A 27,420-nucleotide genomic window follows, 5' to 3' on the forward strand; every position below is an offset into this window, starting at 1 on the left:
TGCCCCTTTTTATTAAGTCTGGTAATCTAAGAATTAGGGAACAGACACCCTAATTGACGCGAACTCTAAAGATAGATCTATCGAGCCCAACAAGCCCCATCCAAAGTACCGGATGCTTTAGTACTTCGAAATTTATATCATGTCCGAAGGAGGATCCCAGAATGATGGGGATATTCTTATATGTATATTGTGAATATCGGTTACCAGGTGTTCAATCCATATGAATGATTATTTTGTCTCTATGTATGGGACGTATGTTTATGAGAAATGGAAATATGAAATCTTGTGGTCTATTAAAAGTTATGAAATGATTATTTATGATAAACTAATAAACTCACCAACCTTTTGCTTGACACTTGAAAGCATGTTTATTCTCATGTACGAAAGAAATCTTCCGCTGTGTATTTGCTCATTTTAGAGATATTACTTGGAGTCATTCATGACATATTTCAAAAGACGTTGCATTCAAGTCGTTGAGTTAATCAAGATTATTATTAAGTCAATTATAGATAGATATATTATGAAATGGTATGCATGCCGTCAACTTTCGATGTAATGAAAGATTGTCTTTTCAAAAACGAATGCAATGTTTGTAAAATGTATCATATAGAGGTCAAGTACCTCGTAAAGTAATCAACTGTTGTGAATCGTTTATAATCGATATGGACTTTGTCCGGATGGATTAGGACGGGTCTTCACAACTATGTGAAATATTAAAATGGTTCGATTGCCATGATCATTCAACTATTGTATTGAGTCAGATTAACTTTTTGAAACAACTTTGGATAACTTTTGTATGTTGATCTCGAGCATTAGGATTGTGATACACTATGACCTGAACTAGCTTGATAGACATTTATTGACCAACATATGATCTCTAGGTTGCGATCTACGGTTATTTGATATTCTGAGTTTCGGTCACATTTCGGTGAACAACTTGATGTGCTACTAAGGTGAGTTTCATTGCTCCCTTTTTAATTGCTTTTGCAATATATTTTTGGGCTGAGAATACATGCACTTTACTTAAACGCAATGGATACAAGTACATACTTAATTCTACACTCAGTTTAAACCGAAAATTCCTTAGCTTTGGTAACTAGTAACTGCCAGTACATAGGATGTGGACTGGTGGGCGCGAATAACAGTATATGGATCCATAGGGCTTGACATCCCCGTCTGTTCCAGGTATAGAAACCCTAGCCTGAACTATAAAACAGACGTATGCTATTTGAGGTTAGTACACGTTGGTTTGCGTGTATTGTACATGTTGGTTGCATGTATGTTAAAATAGGGGTACTTATTATATAGACGTTAAAGTTTAGTTACCAGGGTGCTCAATCTTGTAGAATATTTTAAACATTTCTGGATGAAACAACTGAAAACTTGTGATTCACCTTTATATACAGATTATGCGTAACATTAAAACTATGAACTCACCAACCTTTGTGTTGATACTTTTAAGCATGTTTATTCTCAGGTTTCTAGAAGTCTTCCGCTGTTTGCTTATATGTGATACAAGCTATGTGCATGGAGTCATACATGCTTTATTCAAGAAAACGTTGCATTCACCAAATCATCACCATGTATCTTATTTTGACTGCATTGTCAATGAAAGAACTGTTGTAAACTATTATTTACGGTGATTGTCTATATGTAGAAATCATCAGATGTCAAAAACCTTTGATTTAAATATTCATATATGGTTTGCCTTTTTAAAAGAATGCAATGTTTATAAAACATATCATATAGAGGACAAATACCTCGCAATGAAATCGATGAATGACGTGTTCGTCCATATGGATTTGGAGCGATCGTCACAATAATAATAATAATAGTATTTAGAATAATAATGACAAAATTACGCTGTTGGCACCTCATGTTTGTATCAAACTGCACGGATAACCTTTATCTATTTTTTAGTGTCGTTGACCCTCATCTATTGAAATTTAGCATCGATGACCCTTTGTGTAACTGCCATGAATTTTCATCCGTTAAGCTTTATCACGTGCTTAGCATGTGAGGGCAAAACCGTCCAGTCACTGTTGTATTGTATGATGTAAAAAACTAATCGCTTGTATAAGAAAAAAGATACGATCAAATAAAAAAAACCCTACGTACAACTGTTTCATCTTCAAAAGAACCCTTCGACTTGTATAACCTAAAAGAGGAGAAAAGATACGATCAAACATAATCAAGATGACGATTAATTTATTCTATTCTATCACAACTGACTATTGGATCGAAAAATTGATGGAACTATATAGTATGTTCTTTTTTCATCTGTTAATCCATAAATATGTTTTGAGATATTAACACAATTCTTAAGTAAACTGCTCAAGTCATAGTACCTATCTAAACTGATGAATACATAATTTGTTTGTTTATTGGTGAAAGATGTCTTTTGCATATGTTCTATTATAATGCAACTATGAATATGAATTTTGGTATTTATTGTGATTCTGTTGACATGTAATCTATTATAAACTTATATTTTTGTGATTTTTTTTCGGTAAAAAAAAGTTCAGTTACTAGTTTGGGTCAAAATTGTGCAATATGGTGATCATTAAGTTACTTTGGGTCTAAACAGTAGTAAATTAGGTCAAAATAGTCAACATTAGTCACTTTTGGTCAAAACAATCACATTTAGGTCACTTTGGGTAAAAAAAACATGTGTTTATCAGCAAAATTCGGTCAAAACAGTCACCACTAGGTCACTTTAGGTCTAAAAAGTCAACATTAGTCACTTTTGGTCAGAACATTCACCATTAGGTCACTTTGGGTCAAAAATGTGTTCATTTACAAAATTGAGTCAAAACAGTCACCATTAGGTCACTTTAGGTCTAAACAAACAACATTAGTCACTTTTGGTCAAAACATTCACCATTGGTCACTTTGAGTCAAAAATGTGTTCATTTGCAAAATTGGGTCAAAAACAGTCACCTTTAGGTCACTTTAGGTCTAAAGAGTCAATCACTTTTTTTCATACAATTAGTTAGGTTTTTATATGGCGTCAAAATGTGTCATATCTTCATAGTACAATTTACACCCGATTATTGACTGAAGATGACTGTTGTTGACTATGATTGTCTAGTTTTAATGTCCATTTGTGTTAATATGTTAATGTTTGTGTTGCGTGGTTGAACTTATGTCCAGAATGTGTGGTTGGACTAATGTCCAGAATGTATACAAATACCAATTATGTACAATCAAGTTTATGCCTAGAATGTTATGTAGAAATGAACCAAAATATACTCTTTCAAACTCATGTCAAACATAACACAAGTCAGTTTGTATGAATTTCTAGGCCTTTTTATGTTAAATGCACCAAATTCAACTTGTAATGTGCTACTTCAAGTCAAACATAACACAAATGAACGAAATATACTCTATCAAACATAACACAAATGCACCTTCTACCTGCTCAAGTTGTGCAGTTTCACATTTGGTCAAAACAGACTTGTAAAAGAAATAAGCAAGCTTTCTTTTAGAACTAAATATACATATACATAATACACTATAAATGACAAAACTTGAAATTTCATTATATTGATTCATTCATAAATGATGATGCAAATACACCAACACTAGTCTGGAAATCCAGTACATTAACAAAAATCAAATACCTAATTCTATTTAAAACATCAAAATAAAGATGAATTTAAGATTCATTTGTGTCTGTCCGAACATATAAGCTTTAGGCATGGTACCATATAAGCTAATTCGATCAACAGACAAGAAATATGTTAAAAAGGTAACAAGTTACTAAGCTTAAACACAAAACCAATACAGCAAACAATGATTGGTTGCAGCTCATTTGTCATAATTCAGTTTGTCTTCTATCTTCTCATAAAGACTCGATTGAGTTCTAAAACATCGTGCTGCATAAATGAATCATATCTATCCCTGTTGTCATGCTGCATAAATGAACATCGTCCATGTTGTCGTAATGATACAGGTACGCCCTAATTGAACCATCTCAGTAATGAATTAGAGATATTAATCAATTTGGGCGATAGATTCAATTTAGGGTTTTGCACCAGATGAATTGGGAACGAGAATTGAAAAATAGAAGGATTACGTTATAAGGGTTTTGTGAAGAAGGATTGCGTTGTAAATATTGGCCAAATTTTAGCTGGACAAAATTGCCCTCACGTGCATAGCACGTGAGGAAACTTAATGCTATGAAACCAACCGAGTTTATACAATGGGTCATCCATGCCAAAGTTCGATAGTTAAGGGTCAACGATGCTAAAAAAATAGATAAAGGTTATCCGTGCAGTTTAGTACAAACATGAGGGGCCAACGACGCAATTTTGTCAATAATAATACTAATAATTATAATAATGTTTATAAGGATATTATTAATGATAATATTAATAAATTGTATTATTTTTAAAATAATAATAATGATAATGTATTATAATATTGATTTTCAAAGATAATACTTAATAATAATACTAGTTGTCACGACCCGGAAATTTCCGACCAAATTTAAACTTTAATCTTTATATGAATTCGACATGATAAGCAAAGTCTATTAAACCGAGTCTCAAAATGTTAGAACTAATTTAGCAATTAATGTTAGGCATGTTGTAATATATACAAAATATATAGATGTTAAATATACAAATGTGTTATTATATAATATGAGTACTATTTAATTAATAATATGTAACATTAATAAATCAAAAATGACTACAAAGTTAAAATATAGCTACTTCTTCATTATGACATAATTAATAGTAAAATTCAATTAGTATTATGATTATTATTTTTAAATCGCATTTTTATGAATAATACAAATAGTATTAGCATTAGGAATAAAAGTATGACTACCAGTTTTATGGTTAATATTATTATTATTATTTATTAATATTATAGATACTATAAAAATAAGTATTATTAATATTATTATTTTTATTATTTTAATATAATTATTATTATTATTGGTATTTTTATTAATATTATTATTATTAATAAGTACTTTTATTATTCTTAATAATATTAAAGATACTATTATTATTAATTATTATTATTATTAATTATTATTATTATTATTAATTATAAACAAATGCAGAATAATTTAATCAGGAATCCTCTTTCAACTTTATATATATATTTTTGTGTACGATCGATCCCTTTCTTCACTTTTTGATTTTGTCTCTGTCTTATAATCATATCTGTAGTACGATTCTATTAAGACTTTGTCATCTGCTTTTGTTCTTGTTTTTGTTTCTTCTCCTTGTTTGATTTAATGGCTGCCGATACCTCTTTCTTTTTAAAAACCAACGATTTTCTCATTTCTGTGAACTAAATCAACAATTGAACACCACATTTATCTATCTCCTTCTCTCTCTCTTAATGATGTTCAAAACCACACTCAAATCAATTACCAATACCAAACCCACAACTATTCAATCACCACCATCAATGACTATGATATGCAATTATTCACTTCTGTTTATTCTCGTTGTAAACCATAATCTCTAACAGCCCTTTTCTCGTTACCTTACAAACTGCTACTGCAGTATCTTCTCAATTCTGTTTTGGCACCAATTCATAAATTAATCAAACACCACCACTTTTATTTTGACTGCTAACTAGTTTCAGTTTCTTTTCGTTTGAACACTAACAAAAATTATTTTTTCGAATCACAACAATGATCACCACTGCCATACTACTAATACGATATTATTTTTGATGATTAAATGAACACCTTGAAAACCCTCACTAAACACCCACTCGTTTTTTTTTATTTCTGTTTAAATCACAAGATAAAACATCACCACCTTTAATCCTTAAACCCAACACTAATTACATATATCACCTATCTATATACTATATCTGTATATTATATACATTCACTTACACATAAATTCATCTAGCTTGATCACCTTAAGACAACCATGACTCGCCATTACCTCGAGCCTTTTTCAAAGTTACTAGTGACTTCCTGCTGCAACCAACAACAGATTTGTGTCTGTTTTCGATTACTCCTGTTTGCTTTGATCGACCCATGAAACATCCACGATCACAACTTTACCTTGAACAAACTCCATAACCACCACAGCCCAAGTCACTGCTACTGCTACGATCCTTTTTCTTTTTCTTTTTCTTTTTCTTTTTCTTTTTCTTTTTCTGGTTCCTGTCTCCATTTCCTGGCTTCTACTTACACAATGAATATATAAATATAAGTGTAATAATAATGAATGATGGTAACGTGTTTATAAAAAGAAGAAAATGATTTAAAGTGAATTGCTAGTGGAGCCTAGTAGTGCTACCTGTTTCCGTTTCCTTGTTATTTCGAATTCTAAATGTCATCGATGGGCCAAGGTCCCTTCTTTACTTAGTGGGCCGTGTTTTATACATGATGAGTGGTTAGGTTATAAATATTAAGAATAAAGAAAACGTATGGTCGACAAAAATTGAAAAGGGAATTGGAATTGTTTATTTAGATGGGGCTGTAAAGTGGGTTATTGTTATGCCAAGGTAATATGAATGGGTCTTAAACAAATAACGAAGGGACCGGCCTATTAGCCTTGCAATGATCTAGTATATTTCTTTTGAACGAATCGGGCAGTGGTTAGCTACCTCATATGTGGACCTGTAACAAAACCCCACGATCCATTAAATCCCTGCAAACTTTTATGAGCATGGTTATGAGGTAATAAGTATTATGATGATGATGGTTGATGATGAACGCGAATGATGATTAAATGATGATGATAGTAATCGAATTTATAGGAATGATGATGATGGTGACTGTGAAAGTAAAGATTGAAGATGATAGTGTGATTTTATGTTAAGGTGACAATAGCATTTAAGATTATAAGAATTAAAATTTCTTATTAAACAGAAATGAAGTAGTAGAGCAATGGTTCTGGAGCTTGTTTGTTAAACAAAAGGTCCTGGGATCGAACCCAGGCCACTACAGCATTTTTTTTATTTATCAAAAGAAGCTGTTGGGCTGGTATGGTTATTGGGCCGTACTCTAGTTGTAGTATTGGGCTGAGACAGATAATAGGCTAAATAATTACCGGTTATGAACTATAACAGAATAGTACGAACAGCAGAGTGGTTAAGGGTGTTTTGTGTAAGCGAGTGGTCTTGGGTTCGAGTCTCGGTGGTGGCGTTCTTTTTATTGAGCGTTCTTCAAAGGTTGTAACTTATTTTATTATTATTATTATTATTATTATTATTATTATTATTATTATTATTATTATTATTATTATTATTATTATTATTATCACTACTAACATTATTTTAGTATTATTAGAATTAATATTTTAACACAACAAAATTTATATTTTTATTTATTTAAAATATATAAAATGAACATATAGAACATGTAAATTATTAATACAAAAATGATATAAACTTTTCGATTACCATTATGCGTGTTAATATATATATATAAATGATATAGGTTTGTGAATCCGTGGCCAACCCTATACTTGTTCAATGTCGTCCTATGTATTTTTACTACAAAATACAGTATGGTGAGTTTCATTTGCTCTCTTTTTAATTGCTTTTGCAATATATATTTTTGGGCTGAGAATACATGTGCTGCTTTTATAAATGTTTACAAAATAGACACAAGTACTTAAAATATATTCTACGTTGAGTTGTACCACTGGCATACTTCCCTGTAGCTTGGTAACTACTATTTACATGGGTAGTGTAAACGCGAATCCTGTTGATAGATCTATCGGGCCTGACAACCCCAACCGGACTGGACGACCAGTATTCAACGGTTGCACAGTACTTTGTTTCGGTGACTACACTTGGTACGGTGTAGTGAGATTTCATAGTAAAGGGAATATGCGAAGTGATTAAATGTTAAGTATGGTTACCAAGTGCTCAACCACTTAGAATGCTTTACATACACTTACGAGTGTATTATGTTTATGATTATGAAATCTTGTGGTCTATTAAAATATTGAAATGATTGTTATAATAAACTTATGAACTCACCAACCTTTTGGTTGATACTTTTAAGCATGTTTATTCTCAGGTACGAATTAAGTCTTTCGCTGTGCATTAGCTCATTTTAAGGACATTACTTGGAGTTGATCATCGCAATGGGACCAAATGTTGATGACTTCGTCCAGGTGGATAAGGACGGGTCTTTACAGGTGGTATCAGAGCGTTGGTCCTAGCGAACCAGGTCTTGCATTAGTGTGTCTAACTGATAGTTGTTAGGATGCATTAGCGAGTCTGGACTTCGACCTTAGCTGCATATTATAAGTATTGTATATCATTCCTAGTGGAAAATTTCCTGCTAATCATTCCTAAGTCTAGACACGCCTTACTGCCTTTATTGCATAGATAGTGTATAGATAAATTTATATCGTAGCGTATCTATTACGGTAAACTTTGCCTGATATCTTCTGTAAATCTCTCCGTAATTTAAGGGATCCTGGTACTATATATATCTAGGCATATTATGCATTGAGAATACCATCCAACTATCATTTGTTGTCACTAAGCTTTTCATACCAAAAATCTTTTCTGTGATCGCGTACGATGGCCTCTACGAATCGACCAAGTTCTTCTGACTCCGAAGATAGCGTGACAGGAGCGCACCAACCGATCAACTACCATGATTTCTTTAGAAAGTGGGGATGGATTCGCGAAATACTTACCCTATGGAGAAATGAAGAAGGTACTCCATATCACGAGCCGAACTTACCACCTAACGTCGAAGTGCTCGACCCGCTCACCGGCGAACCTGTTCGCAACACCGTTTATACCCTTTTTGCAAGAATTTTTCGTCTTGAGGCTACCATTAACGGAACTAGAGAAGATATCCGACCTCTACCTCACACTGATAACCAACCAGGGTTAGTAGAAGAAGTTAAAGAACTCTGAGCTCGAGTGTTAACTTTAAAGAGCACGGTACACAAATTGCAAGCACTAGCAGTATCATCAACACCAGTAACATCACCAGCCTCAGCACCAACAGCACTAGTACCACCAACAACAACATCCGCGTTACCAGCTTCGACATTTCATTCTGTACCTCGTGTATAATCATCGTTCTACATGACGTTCTACATCATTTATCTTAGTTCGACATAGTGATTATGTAACCTCTAATGTTTTAGAGATTATATATTCTTGTTCTAACGGTAAATCAGATGAGTTAATATCATATTAACTCATTAAATCCATGATTACATCTGAAGAAAATATATATGCAAGTATATTTTCATAAAGATTGTAATTAAAATTCTTTTGTACAAACTATTAATGGTGAAAATATTTTAACGGGTAGGTAATACCCGAGGAATATTTAGATTTCACATTAATCAGTTACACGGTACATTCTTCGACTCTGATTCAACAGTCAGTCACTATCCTACTTGTATCCATAGATATACGTATCCGTTCACCACAGAATCCATTTTCGTTCAATTTCATATTTAGATTTTGACCTATCAAAATCCAACAAGTGGCATAATGAAGAAAACATCGAACAAAGTAAAATTTGTTAGAAACAAACGAACTAACTAATTAAAATATTGTTAAGAATCCACGCTAACTGTTCCTAGCTAACTGTTCCTAGCTAACTGGTTACATTTTATATATCGCAATTTACATTCTCGCAATTTTATTTATCGTCATTTAATTTCTGTATTTATTTTACGCACTTTAAATAACGGGATACGTATACAAGGTTTCGACATATCATATTGACCCATCTATATATTTATCTTGGAACGACCATAGACACTCTATATGCAAATGACGGAGTTAGCTATACAGGGTTGAGGTTGATTCCAAAATATATATATATTTTGAGTTGTGATCAATACTGAGACCGGTACACGGGTCACGATACGTATTAATTAATTCGAATGTTATATATTAAACTATATATGAACTATTGGACTATTGGACTACTAACTTTGGACAATTAAAATGAATTAAAATATTGATTATAATATATGAAACTAAATAATTCTTCAAGTTTGCCACTTGATTTCATCTTAAACCTCATTTGAATCTTGAAGATTCCAATTCATGTTCAAATCTTTCATGATTCTTGAAAACACCTCGATCGAGAGGATGAACCAGCCGCACCTCATCTACGGAAGAAAAGATTGATGCATATAGTTATGCATCTGAAAAACTCTCGGAAACTGAGTAAACGTTTAACACGTAGCTGTGCTAATTCCTTTAGTGTTATTATTACCCAAAATAATTTGGTAATCCCTTTCAAAGAAGCAAACTTTGTCACAACTCCAGCAACTCAACTCCGACTTTTCATCCGAAACAACTTTATTATAACCTCGAAATATATATACGTGCTTATTTATTGTTACCGGAGAACCTTTTATATTCCACCACATTACCATCAGCGTTTAATCATCTAAAACACAATTCTTCTGAAACTACCTCGGATTGATAACCGAAGATTCAGATATGGTAGCATTAAATGCAGAGGAAACAGCAAAATCGTAGATGGTCTAAACTGTCAAAAGTTTGATAATAAAGAATGGAATGTTGGACACCCTCAATAGAAAATTTAGTACTGAAAAGCGGATTATGCGAAACTATGAAGGAAGCCGTGGACAAATCACAAAGAATAAGTTTGACTTCAAAGAATCCAGGTAATTCTGTATTCGATGAAATCTTTAGAGAATATCTTGCTCCAATGTCATGTTAAAATCTTGCGAAAAATCTTTTCCGTTAACTTTCGAACTTAGAAATTCCAAAAATATCATCATAAATATCTTCAATATTTTAAGGATATTTTCATAAATATTCCTGTCCGAAATTATCTACCTCTTCGTGTTTTCGGTATTCCATTATATTGGAAACTTCAGTAAAATCTAAATATGAATTATGAATGTTTCTGGAATAGTGTTGGGAATTGAAGCATGAGTTAGTATAATATAATGCGCTTGGCCAACGTGATTATATTACAGTAAGTCATGCTGAGTTTCTAATGAAATGTGTTGATGGTTAACAGTAGAATATACAATCATCATGAGTCATGTTACATAACTCTTTCATTCTACTTAACGTTTGAACATATCAAGAAAATATATCCTTGGTGGTTTTATCTTCCGTGATGTTGATAAATTTGAAAATCAAATCGTGCTATCACGTTCCTTTCTGCTTAAAACCTTATAATCATTCGAAACTCTATATCTACAAATTCTGGACCATTATTCGCTTGACTTGAAGACGAAAAGAGAAAACAAGAGCATGGAGCTCCGAAACATAACAAGAAATATAAAGCCGATCACAAACACAGAAATTACAAACCGTGTATATCAATGCGTATAGCAAAATAAAGACACGGGAGAATTAGGAATACTATAACCCCAAGGTAATAGTATAAGTGAATAGATTCCTCCGGGGGTAGATGAAAAAGGAGAATGATTGATATGAAAGTCAGAATTATATCCAGAATTAAAACTGGATGTAGCATATTGACTGATGATTTGGAGGTATGAATGGAGGAAGAAAGTATAAGAATGGTGAGAATAATGGAATGGAGGAGCTTAATTTATAATGGAAATATCAGATAGATTAATCAAGGCAGATCACCATATCTAGTTATAGAAATCTTGATTTCCTTATTCGTCGAAGAATCGAATCTTTTAGATTTCGAAGATTTTCTTTAAATTCTTTGAATTCCGGAATTTAACTCAGACAACTTCAAAAGTTAAGATACACCATATTTTCAAAAATTCAAACGTGACTACGTCAAAAGCTAAGGTGAATCTTTATTTTCTCATTTCACTCTTTTGTGATAGCTCCACTCATACGCTTCAAGTAATCGAATTGTTATATCTATATTACTCAATGATAATAAAACTCTATTTATTAATTCATATTCGTCATAAAAACATTTTTATTGTTAGCCATGACGACCTCGATCAAATTTCAGGACGAAATTTCTTTAACGGGTAGGTACTGTCACGACCCGAAAATTTCCGACCAAATTTAAACTTTAATCTTTATATGAATTCGACATGATAAGCAAAGTCTATTAAACCGAGTCTCAAAATGTTAGAACTAATTTAGCAATTAATGTTAGGCATGTTGTAATATATACAAAATATATAGATGTTAAATATACAAATGTGTTATTATATAATATGAGTACTATTTAATTAATAATATGTAACATTAATAAATCAAAAATGACTACAAAGTTAAAATATAGCTACTTCTTCATTATGACATAATTAATAGTAAAATTCAATTAGTATTATGATTATTATTTTTAAATCGCCATTTTTATGAATAATACAAATAGTATTAGCATTAGGAATAAAAGTATGACTACCAGTTTTATGGTTAATATTATTATTATTATTTATTAATATTATAGATACTATAAAAATAAGTATTATTAATATTATTATTTTTATTATTTTAATATAATTATTATTATTATTGGTATTTTTATTAATATTATTATTATTAATAAGTACTTTTATTATTCTTAATAATATTAAAGATACTATTATTATTAATTATTATTATTATTAATTATTATTATTATTATTAATTATAAACAAATGCAGAATAATTTAATCAGGTATCCTCTTTCAACTTTATATATATATTTTTGTGTACGATCGATCCCTTTCTTCACTTTTTGATTTTGTCTTTGTCTTATAATCATATCTGTAGTACGATTCTATTAAGACTTTGTCATCTGCTTTTGTTCTTGTTTTTGTTTCTTCTCCTTGTTTGATTTAATGGCTGCCGATACCTCTTTCTTTTTAAAAACCAACGATTTTCTCATTTCTGTGAACTAAATCAATAATTGAACACCACATTTATCTATCTCCTTCTCTCTCTCTTAATGATGTTCAAAACCACACTCAAATCAATTACCAATACCAAACCCACAACTATTCAATCACCACCATCAACGACTATGATATGCAATTATTCACTTCTGTTTATTCTCGTTGTAAACCATAATCTCTAACAGCCCTTTTCTCGTTACCTTACAAACTGCTACTGTAGTATCTTCTCAATTCTGTTTTGGCACCAATTCATAAATTAATCAAACACCACCACTTTTATTTTGACTGCTAACTAGTTTCAGTTTCTTTTCGTTTGAACACTAACAAAAATTATTTTTTCGAATCACAACAATGATCACCACTGCCATACTACTAATACGATATTATTTTTGATGATTAAATGAACACCTTGAAAACCCTCACTAAACACCCACTCGTTTTTTTTTATTTCTGTTTGAATCACAAGACAAAACATCACCACCTTTAATCCTTAAACCCAACACTAATTACATATATCACCTATCTATATACTATATCTGTATATTATATACATTCACTTACACATAAATTCATCTAGCTTGATCACCTTAAGACAACCATGACTCGCCATTACCTCGAGCCTTTTTCAAAGTTACTAGTGACTTCCTGCTGCAACCAACAACAGATTTGTGTCTGTTTTCGATTACTCCTGTTTGCTTTGATCGACCCATGAAACATCCACGATCACAACTTTACCTTGAACAAACTCCATAACCACCACAGCCCAAGTCACTGCTACTGCTACGATCCTTTTTCTTTTTCTTTTTCTGGTTCCTGTCTCCATTTCCTGGCTTCTACTTACACAATGAATATATAAATATAAGTGTAATAATAATGAATGATGGTAACGTGTTTATAAAAAGAAGAAAATGATTTAAAGTGAATTGCTAGTGGAGCCTAGTAGTGCTACCTGTTTCCGTTTCCTTGTTATTTCGAATTCTAAATGTCATCGATGGGCCAAGGTCCCTTCTTTACTTAGTGGGCCGTGTTTTATACATGATGAGTGGTTAGGTTATAAATATTAAGAATAAAGAAAACGTATGGTCGACAAAAATTGAAAAGGGAATTGGAATTGTTTATTTAGATGGGGCTGTAAAGTGGGTTATTGTTATGCCAAGGTAATATGAATGGGTCTTAAACAAATAACGAAGGGACCGGCCTATTAGCCTTGCAATGATCTAGTATATTTCTTTTGAACGAATCGGGCAGTGGTTAGCTACCTCATATGTGGACCTGTAACAAAACCCCACGATCCATTAAATCCCTGCAAACTTTTATGAGCATGGTTATGAGGTAATAAGTATTATGATGATGATGGTTGATGATGAACGCGAATGATGATTAAATGATGATGATAGTAATCGAATTTATAGGAATGATGATGATGGTGACTGTGAAAGTAAAGATTGAAGATGATAGTGTGATTTTATGTTAAGGTGACAATAGCATTTAAGATTATAAGAATTAAAATTTCTTATTAAACAGAAATGAAGTAGTAGAGCAATGGTTCTGGAGCTTGTTTGTTAAACAAAAGGTCCTGGGATCGAACCCAGGCCACTACAGCATTTTTTTTATTTATCAAAAGAAGCTGTTGGGCTGGTATGGTTATTGGGCCGTACTCTAGTTGTAGTATTGGGCTGAGACAGATAATAGGCTAAATAATTACCGGTTATGAACTATAACAGAATAGTACGAACAGCAGAGTGGTTAAGGGTGTTTTGTGTAAGCGAGTGGTCTTGGGTTCGAGTCTCGGCGGTGGCGTTCTTTTTATTGAGCGTTCTTTAAAGGTTGTAACTTATTTTTTTTTTTTTTTTTATTATTATTATTATTATTATTATTATTATTATTATTATTATTATTATTATTATCACTACTAACATTATTTTAGTATTATTAGAATTAATATTTTAACACAACAAAATTTATATTTTTATTTATTTAAAATATATAAAATGAACATATAGAACATGTAAATTATTAATACAAAAATGATATAAACTTTTCGATTACCATTATGCGTGTTAATATATATATATATATAAATGATATAGGTTTGTGAATCCGTGGCCAACCCTATACTTGTTCAATGTCGTCCTATGTATTTTTACTACAAAATACAGTATGGTGAGTTTCATTTGCTCCCTTTTTAATTGCTTTTGCAATATATATTTTTGGGCTGAGAATACATGTGCTGCTTTTATAAATGTTTACAAAATAGACACAAGTACTTAAAAATATATTCTACGTTGAGTTGTACCACTGGCATACTTCCCTGTAGCTTGGTAACTACTATTTACATGGGTAGTGTAAACGCGAATCCTGTTGATAGATCTATCGGGCCTGACAACCCCAACCGGACTGGACGACCAGTATTCAACGGTTGCACAGTACTTCGTTTCGGTGACTACACTTGGTACGGTGTAGTGAGATTTCATAGTAAAGGGAATATGCGACGTGATTAAATGTTAAGTATGGTTACCAAGTGCTCAACCACTTAGAATGCTTTACATACACTTACGAGTGTATTATGTTTATGATTATGAAATCTTGTGGTCTATTAAAATATTGAAATGATTGTTATAATAAACTTATGAACTCACCAACCTTTTGGTTGACACTTTTAAGCATGTTTATTCTCAGGTACGAATTAAGTCTTCCGCTGTGCATTAGCTCATTTTAAGGACATTACTTGGAGTCGATCATCGCAATGGGACCAAATGTTGATGACTTCGTCCAGGTGGATAAGGACGGGTCTTTACACTAGTAATATCAATTTACATGTTTAAATTTTTATGTCTATAATATTAATATTACTATTAATAATAATGAGATTGATATAACTAATTATGCTTATCAAATTCCATGTATATATATATATATATATATATATATATATATATATATATATATATATATATATATATATATATATATATATATATATATATATATATATATATATTCTATTGATAATATTAAAAATTCTGAAATCAATAATAATAACAAAAGTAATATAATAACTATATTTAACTTGTAATTAAATTTAACATAATAATAGTACATATTATTAATTATGTAATACTTATTATTATATGATAACATATCTAATATTTGTATATATATATATATATCATATATATATTAGAACATACATGTAATATTAATTGTGTACAGGATTCATATATATATATATATATATATATATATATATATATATATATATATATATATATATATATAATAACATCTTATTTATTTTGAATATTACTTTACACATTTAATTCAAATGATTAAATGGTATAATATTCATTCAAATTAATATATACACTTATATTTTATTTACATATTTATTTTCACACAAATGTTCGTGAATCATCGGGCATGGTCAAAGGTAAATGCATACATGAAAACAGTTAAAAGTTTTGAGACTCAACATTACAGATTCTGCATTATCGTGTCGAAACCATATAAAGATTTAAGTTTAAATTTGGTCGGAAATTTCCGGGTTATCACAGATATAATTTAAATAAGAAAAATGCTAGCAGTACAATTTTAGGTAAGCCACAGTGACTAATGATATAATTAACTCTTTTATAAATATTATAATAAATATCAAGCAATAATTAATAGATAAAATTAAAGGCAAATTCCACAAAAGATACTATTTCGTCTAAAATTAATAGTCTCATTTTGATTATTCAAGTCTTTCTTACCAACTTTGCCTTATAATATACTATATTCGTCCCATATAGTAGTCCAGTTTTAATTTTAAAGTTCTTTTCTTTCCAACTTTGACTTAAAATTATTTTCTATGTGTTATATAACACTTGGTGAACGTTATATCGGTAAAAATATATTCAAAAACTAATCCATTGATATAACTTTTATCGAATAATATTAATACAAATAAATATATTTAAAGTCAAAGTTAGTAAGAAAAGACTTCAAAAGTTAAAACAAGACTATTAAAATGAGACTGATGAAGTATTTGTTTGTGTTATGTATTATTTGAAATTTAAATGAATGCATTGGGCTTTAAAAAATGTTTTAGTTTATATAAATTTTATTAACTAATGTATATCATAAATTAAAAAAATTTAAGTCAAAGTTGGTAAAGAAAATACTTAAAAAGTCAAAATGTGACTATTAAATTGGGACAGTATGAGTAACATTTTTACTTCAATTTTCTATAAAAACATAACATATTTTCATTTAGGCCATTTAAAGAATTGTTTTACAATATGTTAATCAAAAAGAGGGGTATTATTACTTTTAAGTTAGAACCCCGATATAAATTTAACAATACTCCATTTTCTTATTCACATTTTATACTTGAATAATGCATTTTCGTGGGCAAAATATGGCGTTGTGTTTCCTTCTCTATGTCGAAACTGAGGATCGCAACTTTTTTTTTCTTTTCTTTTATATTCATTTCTCTCTAAAGTAAAACTCGGGAATAGAGCCTAAATGAAAGAAGGGCAAAAGTAGGGGTGCTTAATATGTGGTTTGAAACCCTTTAAACCGAATACCAAACTGAAATCAAACAAACCGAATTTGTTATATGATTTCGGATCGAGCAAAACTGAAACCAAATTTGAATATGTTTTTTTCATTCGATTTTCAATTTTAGATAGTCTAAATTTGATTTAACCGAAACCAAATTCTATTTATAAATTATTAAAAAAATATGTAATAACTAAAAAATATGTTGAATCAATAAAATTTCTATACAACTTCTTTTACATTGTTTTTTATTGGTAAAGTATACACTGTAACTAAGATAACGATAGTTTTAATGTTTCTGTTTATTGTTGATTTTGTTTATTTTTTAATATAATATGTATTGTATTATGATATTTTAATTATCAACTATAATATTCAATAAACTGATCATACTTTGTAAATTTGTATATATGTTCAATTATGTATATAGTTTGGGATAATACTTTATTTTGATGTTTATTCATCTCGTGAGGAAAAAGTAAAAATGATCGATTTGAAAGTCGAATTCGGTTATCGAAATCGAACCGAATTCAAATTCGATTTTCGGTCCGGTTTGAGTTTCGATTTTAATATTTGAAATTTTGGTCTAATTTTCGGTTTTGAATTATATAGTTTCAAAGCTGAGAACTAAACCGAAACCGATACACCCATAGGCAAAAGAAAGGACTTGACGTTATTATTGTCATGGACCAAACGAGTAGAAGCCATGATGATTATTTACATAAAAAATAGTTTAAGCCCATAGTGTAGTGCAACATTTATATTTATTTATTTGTTATTAGGAAAGGTAAATCAGCAGCGCATCTAGTGTAGTGGTATCATAGTACCCTCCCACGGTACTGACCGGGGTTCGATTCCCCGGATGCGCAATATTATACTACGTATTTTTATTTTTATTTTTTCTTTTTATTGCTGCACAATTTTACGTCTTTTTGCCTTTGTTTGGCTTTAATGGATGTTTAAACTTTTCTTCTGTGATAAAAACGTCACATTTTTAAAGTTCAGAACAGACATGGTTGAAAATTTAGTATGTGTGACACAATCTATATATTCAGTATGTGAGCTCACTTTTCTAACCTATCTAAGCTAAAAATAAACTTTAAGGCCATAATACTCGTGTTGATTTGCAACATACTATTGAGCTACCATTTATGGTGGTCAGAGAAATGGTTAAAGTTACGGAATAAATCCGTGAAATATTATACTTTGTACACGAGAATATATGCAAACAAATTGTTGAAGCTTTGATCACATGTAAGGATGATACTTTTTGCAAACTCATGTTTCTCAAAGAGTGTAAAACGTGTGTGCATCTTACACGAGAATATATGTACGTGTCACGTTAATGTTATTATACAAAGTGGTTATTGTTGGATATCTAAACGCTCGAGAAAAAAGAAAACGATCGAATGGCACCAATGGTTGATCAACCCATCATCATATGTTACGGATCCCCACTATCGTATGGGTATTGGTTAATTGATGCCCAATAGTTCTATTTATTTCTTATGAGGGGCGATTAATCGGGGTGTCAGTTGGGTAACTTTGTTGGCGCTCGATCGTCACTGTTATCCTCTTTCCTCCGGCTTGATTTCAAGTTCGGTTCTTCTCATTTGAAACAAATAGTTCTATTTGGCTAGCCTCTTTTTATTAGTTTCCATGCTACTTCGATTATCCAATGTATAGAGTATATAGGTCCATGTAACTACACATACCATTATTATCAATAACATTTCTTGCTTTACAAAAATAAAAATACAAATACAAAGTGGTTATTGTCTTATTGATCCTGATTCAAGAAGGGACATTAACGTAAAATGTGATGAAGAATAAGCTTGAAATCACTAAGTGATAAATTGAGATTCTTGACCTTAAAAATAGCTTAGAATACTAATTAGATGAGTTATTAACCGTTACATTCGCGCTTGGTCACTTGAGTCTTAACTTAAAATTTGGATTTATTTGAATATTCCTCGGATAATATATATTTTCTTAGTTACCAAAGATGAATATTAATCAGTAATATTTGTTGGAAGCTTCGACGAGCCCAACACACCCACTACAGAGGACCTAGATTATACTACACTCACTACACCAACACTTGACGTTGGTTAGCCTTTAATTTTATGAATCCTTAGTGCACAATAATATTTAGGCGACAGTGTCGACCATATATCATTCAGGCGGTATAACCGACCATATATCACTTAGGCGGCAGAGCCGACCATTTAATAAAAATAACACAAGTGCACTAAGAACTCAAACACAAACTAAGGCTTAACCGGAAAACTTAACAAAGAACACTTTTAGTAATACAAAATACAATTACAATATTACTTACTTACAAGCTTTTTTTCTCTTCTCACACTTTTCTCACTTCTTACTTCTTCTCTACTTCTCAACTCACTCTTTTCACTCTCACAACTTCACACAACACAAATGAAATCTCCTCCCATATTTATACTACTCCATGGAACATTCTAGAACCTAGATATTTTCATGGATATATAAATATCTAGATATTTTTACAACCTACAAATATCTAGATTTTTCTTTTACATTTCAATTTCTAGATTTTTCTCTCATATTCTAATATCTAGATATTTTCTTATACATATTAATATCTAGATATTTTACCCATATACATTTACTAATTCCATATTATTCTAAATTTGCATTGTATTTTAACACTCCCCCTCAATGTAAATTTTCTTCCAACGATGTCTTGCAGACCATTCCAAGTGCTTCTCTGAATTTTGTAAACTTCGGTTTACTTAGGCTCTTGGTGAATATATCTGCAACCTGTTCATCTGTCTTTGTTGGCATCATCTTGATCTCTCCTTCAAGGACCTTCTCGCGAACATAGTGATAGTGCACTTCTATATGTTTTGTTCTCGCATGAAAGACTGGATTTTCTGCTAGACGAATAGCTGATAGGTAATCGCAGAAAAGCTTTACTTGATAATCTGTTGATTGATGAAGATATTCCATTAGTTGCTTCAACCACATAATTTCTTGTGTTGCTGATGCTGCCGATCGATATTCTGCTTCAGTGCTTGACAAGGATACTGTTGGTTGTCTCTTGCTGCACCATGATATTACTCCCGATCCAAGACTAAACATGTATCCAGTTGTTGACCGTCGTGTATCATAGTCTCCAGCGTAATCGGCATCACAATATCCAATCACATGACATTCTCTTTGTTTTCCTGTATAAAATGCCAAAGTTAATAGTGCCTTTAACATACCTTAAGATGCGTCGTACAGCATCAAGGTGAGGCTTCTTCGAATTGCTCATGTATCGACTAACCACACCAACTGCATAAGATATGTCTGGCCGGCTTAGTGTGAGATAAATAAGACTTTCGACCATCTTTCGATACATGGTAACATCTTGAAGACTTTTTCCTTCATCTGCTCGTAGTTTTGTATTCGGATCCATCGGAGTTGAGATAGGTTTGCAATTAAGCATTCCGTACTTTTGTAAAAGATCTCGCGCATATTTCTGTTGTCCCAGAAATAATCCTTCTCTTTTCTGCTCTATTTCGAGTCCAAGAAAATGTTTGAGTTCTCCAAGCTCCTTCATATGAAATCTGATAGACAGATTCTCTCTTGTTCTTTGGATCTCCTCATAGTGATCTCCCGTGATAATTAAGTCATCCACATATACTAGCACTATGGCTAGTTTTCCTTGATCTTGTTTCACAAATAAACTAGAATCTGAAGGAGCAACTGTGAAACCACTTTGTACTAAGAACTCGCCAATCTTCCCGTACCAAGCTCTTGGAGCCTGCTTCAAGCCGTATAGTGCTTTCTTTAATTTGCAGACATGCTCAGGATGGATCTTGTTCTCAAAGCCTCTTGGTTGCTCCATATAAATGTCTTTGTCAAGTTCTCCATGTAAGAAAGCGTTCTTGACATCCATCTGGCATAACTTCCAAGATTTGCTAGCAGCTAAAGCTAGTAGAGCTCGAATTGTTGTGATCTTCGCCACTGGACTAAACGTTTCTTCATAATCTAGCCCATATTGTTGAGAAAAACCTCTAGCAACAAGTCAAGCTTTATACCTTTCAATGGAGCCATCTGATCGAGTCTTCACCTTGTAAACCCATTTGCAAGATATTGGTTTTACATCTTTTGGCTTTGGAACTAAACTCCATGTCTGGTTTTCTTTTAATGCATTAATTTCTTCTTCCATTGCTTTCCGCCATTCTTGACTTTGTACTGCTTCTTCATAAGTGGAAGGCTCAATAGGTATTGATTCATCCACATGAGCAGCATTGGCATACCTCGGATTAGGTTGCCTCGGCCTTGTTGATCTCCGTAATTCTTGCACATGCTCCTCGGCATCCATTTGGCTTGGACGAACCTCTTCGGATGTAGATTGATGTACCCCAGTTTTCCATGGACTCGTTTCCTTAGAGTACGATCCATCTCCTTCTTTAATTGGATCCGATATGTGCTCTTTATGTTTTTCTTTCTCTTCTGGAACTTCTTCTAATCCATGAGATTCTGGAAGCTCTATCTTTTGAGATGACCACCATGAAGAAGCTTCATCAAATACCACATTTCTTGAAGTATGACACTTCCCAGTATTTGGATCACAACATCTCCATCCTTTTCTTGATTCATCATAACCGACAAAAATGCACTGAATTGCCTTCTTATCAAATTTGCTTCGTAGATGATCTGGTACGAAGACGTAGCATACACATCCAAAAATCTTGAGATGGTTGACGGTTGGCTTGATCTTCCATAATCTTTCATATGGTGAAATATATCCCAACTTTGTTTGTGGGAGTCTGTTAATCACGTATGAAGCCGTCCTTATACATTCAGCCCAAAATCTTCCTGGTACATTCTTACCATGAAGCATACTTCGACAGGTTTCAGCAAGATGACGATTCTTACGTTCTGCCACTATATTCTGTTGTGGAGTATTAGGGCAAGTTAATTGCCTTCTGATCTTGTGCTTCTCAAGATAGATATTGAACTCGGTTGATAAATATTCTCCTCCATTATCTGTGCGTAAGCATCGAATTTTAGTATTGAGCTCACTTTCTACCTTGTTCTTGAACTCTTTAAACTTCAGAAAAGTCTCCGACTTCTCCTTCATGAAGTAAACCCACACATATCTTGAGAAGTCATCAATGAATGTCACCGTATATTTCATACCTCCAAGTGATGTTTGTTTCACTGGGCCGAAGACATCTGAGTGTATTAGCTCTAGTGGTGTCTTGGACTGATGCGCTAACTCCTTGAATGGCAATTGGTGAGCTTTGCCAAATTGACATCCAGCACATATTGTATCTGTTCGGATATCAATTTGAGGAAGCCCATTTACTATGCGTTTCACCATCATCTCCTTTAACTTATTGTATCCCACATGCCCAAGACGTTCATGCCACAGATCAGCCTTCTCATTCTTTCGAGTCTTATCCATATATGTTGTTTCAGCAGATAGTACATAGACCGACTCTATTCTTTTTTCTTGCATAATTGGATTGCCAACCACCTTCACTCTCTTGAATACAGACACATCTTCTGGTCCAAAGAGCACATAATTCTCTTCTGCTGTCAATTGTGATACTGACAGTAAATTCTTCTTTAGGCCAGGGACAAGATACACCTTCTCGAGATGGAGCTTATGAGAGTCACCTTCACTTGGAATTATTGTCTTTCCAATGTGAGAAATAGACAACCTTGAATTGTTGGCTGTCAACACGACTCTTTTTCCTTTGTAATCCTCCATTTCTTGCAGCTTCGTCTCATCATTGGTCATATGATTTGAGCACCCAGAATCGATGATCCAATCATCTTTGTAGTTTATTTTTGACTTTAAAGTTGTTGTAAGAGCTTGATCATCTATGTCAGCTTCAACAGAGAGTCCAGCTTCTGCATCCCATGTTTCCTCATTAATAGTTGCTTCGAATGTGACCTCTTTCTTCTCATCTCTTGTGGCGGCCACATTTCCTTCGAAAGTTCACCTTTTGGGGAATCTACAATCTCGAGCAAAATGACCCTTCTTGCCACAATTGAAGCATTCACCATTCTTTCTCTTATCATTTTCCCCGTATTGTTGGCGATGATCTCTTCTTCCTTGTTGAGCTCCCCGAGCTCCCCCTGAAGTGTTGCCTTTTGACTTTGGGTGACTCTTCCATCCATATGTCTGACTTTCTTTCATCGCATCTTGTCTTCGAGATGTTGCTTTCTTCTTATTGGTGAAGAGTGCATCTTCTCCGTCTTTTATGGTTACTTCATTCATCTGCTTGGCTAATGCCTCTTTATTAGCCAATAAATTCTCTAGCTCTATTAATGATGGTTGAGTAGGCCATCCTCTTACAGCGGCTATAAATCCATTATACTCGGATCTTAAGCCATGGATGATAATTCTCTTCATCCTTGCATCACTCACTTTCTCTTCAGGAGCAAGTTGAGATATCTCACGACAAATAGATTTCACCTTGGTGAAATACTGAGAAATAGATAGACTTCCTTGTGAGATACCTGCGAGCTCATTTTCCAAGAGCTGGAGTCGTGCTTCATTCTTCTTTGAAAATAATTTTTCAAAAGTTTCCCAAGCTGCCTTTGGTGTTTTCTCGTCACGGATGTGCTCCAATAGATCCTCCTCGATTGTAGTCTTCAGTATAAATAAAGCCTTCCCAGCCTTGATGTTCCATTTTCTCAAGGCTTCGGCATTTTCTTTCGGTGGAGGCGTTGTGTCACTGCCAGCAACTATTTCCCATAAATCCTGTCCTTGTAGGTAGGATTCTATACAAGTCCGCCAATAACCATAGTTGTGGTTATTGAGACTCTTGATTCCACTGCTCGTACTTGCAAGATCTGTCATCATGACGTCCAACGTCCAATAAGCTTGGTCCCAGACCGATGAGCTTTCACAGTTCCTAACTGTGCTCCGACAGAATTCCCTTAGAGCCTTGGTGAAAACAAGTCGATGTAAATGTCCAACGTTTACCGATGAGTACCTCCACTAGCAATGGTCCCGAACGACCCGCTCTGATACCAATTGTTGGAAGCTTCGACGAGCCCAACATACCCACTACAGAGGACCTAGATTATACTACACTCACTACACCAACACTTGACGTTGGTTAGCCTTTAATTTTATGAATCCTTAGTGCACAATAATATTTAGGCGACAGTGTCGACCATATATCATTCAGGCGGTATAACCGACCATATATCACTTAGGCGGCAGAGCCGACCATTTAATAAAAATAACACAAGTGCACTAAGAACTCAAACACAAACTAAGGCTTAACCGGGAAACTTAACAAAGAACACTTTTAGTAATACAAAATACAATTACAATATTACTTACTTACAAGCTTTTTTTCTCTTCTCACACTTTTCTCACTTCTTACTTCTTCTCTACTTCTCAACTCACTTTTTTCACTCTCACAACTTCACACAACACAAATGAAATCTCCTCCCATATTTATACTACTCCATGGAACATTCTAGAACCTAGATATTTCCATGGATATATAAATATCTAGATATTTTTACAACCTACAAATATCTAGATTTTTCTTTTACATTTCAATTTCTAGATTTTTCTCTCATATTCTAATATCTAGATATTTTCTTATACATATTAATATCTAGATATTTTACCCATATACATTTACTAATTCCATATTATTCTAAATTTGCATTGTATTTTAACAATATTGGTTGTGAGAATGTCAGAAATAAGATTCTAAACTTAAAGACGTAATGAAATCTATTAATCTAACTTGCAAGGTGCGTCTCCTAATTAAATAAACATTAAGAGAAAATAAATAAAAGATCGACATATACCTTTTCAGTTTTTCATGTAAATTATTGGGCAAATGGCCCGAAAAGGTAACCTAAGTTACCCAATTTGACAATCAATACAACCTTCAATTTGGCTAAGTCCGAAAATGATTGCAATTTAATTTTTGCTCACAAAAATGATTGTGTGTTTAAATTGGACGATTGTAGGATGTTTCAGCTTGTTTGATCTGGACGAAAATAGACAATTTGGGTATTTTGTAACTCTTTTGTGAAAGTGGTGAATAAGGGTGACAGTACCTTGTTTTGGAAAGATGAATGGATAGGGGATCAAGCTCAATGTCACAAGTTTAGAAGATTGTTCAAGCTTGAAGAAGATGAAGACACCTTAATCATGAATCGAATGGTGAATGACAACAACTCAGGTTCTGATGTTTGGAAATGGGTTCGAATGCCAACAGGGAGATCTAAAATGAATTGGACAGCTCAATATTCTGGTAACAAACTTCTATTTTAAGTGGGATTCTAACGACACATGGAGATGCAATCTACAATCAAATGGGTTGTACTCAACTTCGATGTTCACGACTTTAATTGATGAAGAGTTTCTGCCACGTCCAAATGCTTCTGTTGAAACTGTGAAGATGATTCCGAAAAAAATTGGCATATTTATTTGGCGGGCAGCTATGAAAAGGATACCAGTTTGAGTTGAACCAGATAAACGTGGTATTGATCTTTATTCTTTAAGATGTCTTATATGTAACGATGACATTGAAACAGTTGAGCACATTCTTCTAAAATGCTCATTTGCAAGAAATATATGGGATATGATCTTTCAATGGTGGAACTTGAATATTTCGACATACGCTAGCCTAGATGACATGTTCAAAGGAAGAAGAAATCGGGCCTTACTAAACTCATCATCGAAGATGTGGCAAGCGATCGAGTGGATATGTGGTTACTTCATTTGGCAAATAGAAATCAAGTCTCTTTTCGTAGGAAGCGTGGAAATGGTCCGATGTTATTAAACGAAATTCAAGTCAAATTTTTTGAATGGATATCAAAACGTTCGAGGAAAGTTAAATTAGATTGAAATGAGTGGCTCCTAAACCCGAGTTCTTTTGATGACCATGGATGAAATTGCATCTTTCTTTCTTTCTAGTCAGATTGTCCATATATGTATCTAACATGATGCTATAGTATGCCATCGCATACTGTTTCTATGTACCTTATTTATTTTTAATAATTTTTTTTCTTGCTTTTCAAAAAAAAAAAAATAATATGAAAAATAGAAAACAAAAATAGAAGAAGCCATTGGTATAGTGACGTTTGGAGGTGAATGGCGGCCAAAAGTAGGTCAACGCGACGAAAAAAGTGGTGGAAACATTAAATTCCAATATCCATCGATGAATGACGAATAATCTTCTATAAATTATTTTAAATCTCTAATCTTATGATATCATCATTTCACTAATCTACCTTTAATTTCCCTTAATCATTCCACATATCACAATCTCACAAGTCAATGTGACGTCAGCATATAATACACAACGTAATTAAATAAGTAAAAAAAAAAAAAATCAAAATAAATAGTAAATGATAAATGGCATCCGGGAAATTCATTAATAGAAAAACAAAACAATGTAATCCAAATTTAAATAATCTAAAAATTTGGATACATCTACAAAAAAGGAAAAATAATAAATACTCCAAATTAATACGAATAATTTTTTTGTCTTTAAAACCACATACGTAACACAACTTTGTTTATAAACTCAAACATTTTCTCTCAAAAATATCAACTTCTAAAAGCAGGTATGTACATTTTATCATGCAATTTTTTTTCCTTGCAAAAATTATTCTATTCTCTATGTTGCATGATTATAAAATTTAACATACCTTAAATGTTTTAGGATTATGATGCAAAACTATTTGGAATCAATGGCTATAGTTAGACATTTTGGATCTCCAACTTTCTTCCTAACAATCAAATGCAATCCAAAATATCATGTTATTGTGTGTCTGTTAAACATCAAGAATCTGAAAATTGATGGCAGGCTCATGAATGTGGTGATTACTAATATTTATTCAATATAATAAAGTGATTTTATTAACATACTTATACTTGCTTCTACTTTATTATATTTTCTTATTTTATTCTATTTTAGCACTTGCATTTTCATTCAAAGGGCTAATGCTTTTTGTGTATCTAAATGTCAATGTAATCTAAACAATACGACTTTACCATTTACATTCGCTTAAAACCAACTGTATCGTTTAAACAAACCGGTGGTTTCACGGATTCTTTCACTAGTAAATA

General features: G+C 32.4%; 1 non-coding gene across 1 annotated transcript; it reads left to right on the forward strand.

The window, feature by feature from the left end:
- Positions 1 to 18,119: 18,119 nt before the first annotated feature.
- TRNAG-CCC (transfer RNA glycine (anticodon CCC)) lies at positions 18,120 to 18,190 on the forward strand. The gene has a single exon. It is a non-coding gene; the product is annotated as a tRNA-Gly (tRNA).
- The last annotated feature ends 9,230 nt before the right edge of the window (positions 18,191 to 27,420 follow it).

The sequence above is a fragment of the Rutidosis leptorrhynchoides genome, chromosome 10 (genome assembly GCF_046630445.1).
Source record: "Rutidosis leptorrhynchoides isolate AG116_Rl617_1_P2 chromosome 10, CSIRO_AGI_Rlap_v1, whole genome shotgun sequence".
NCBI lineage: Eukaryota > Viridiplantae > Streptophyta > Magnoliopsida > Asterales > Asteraceae > Rutidosis > Rutidosis leptorrhynchoides.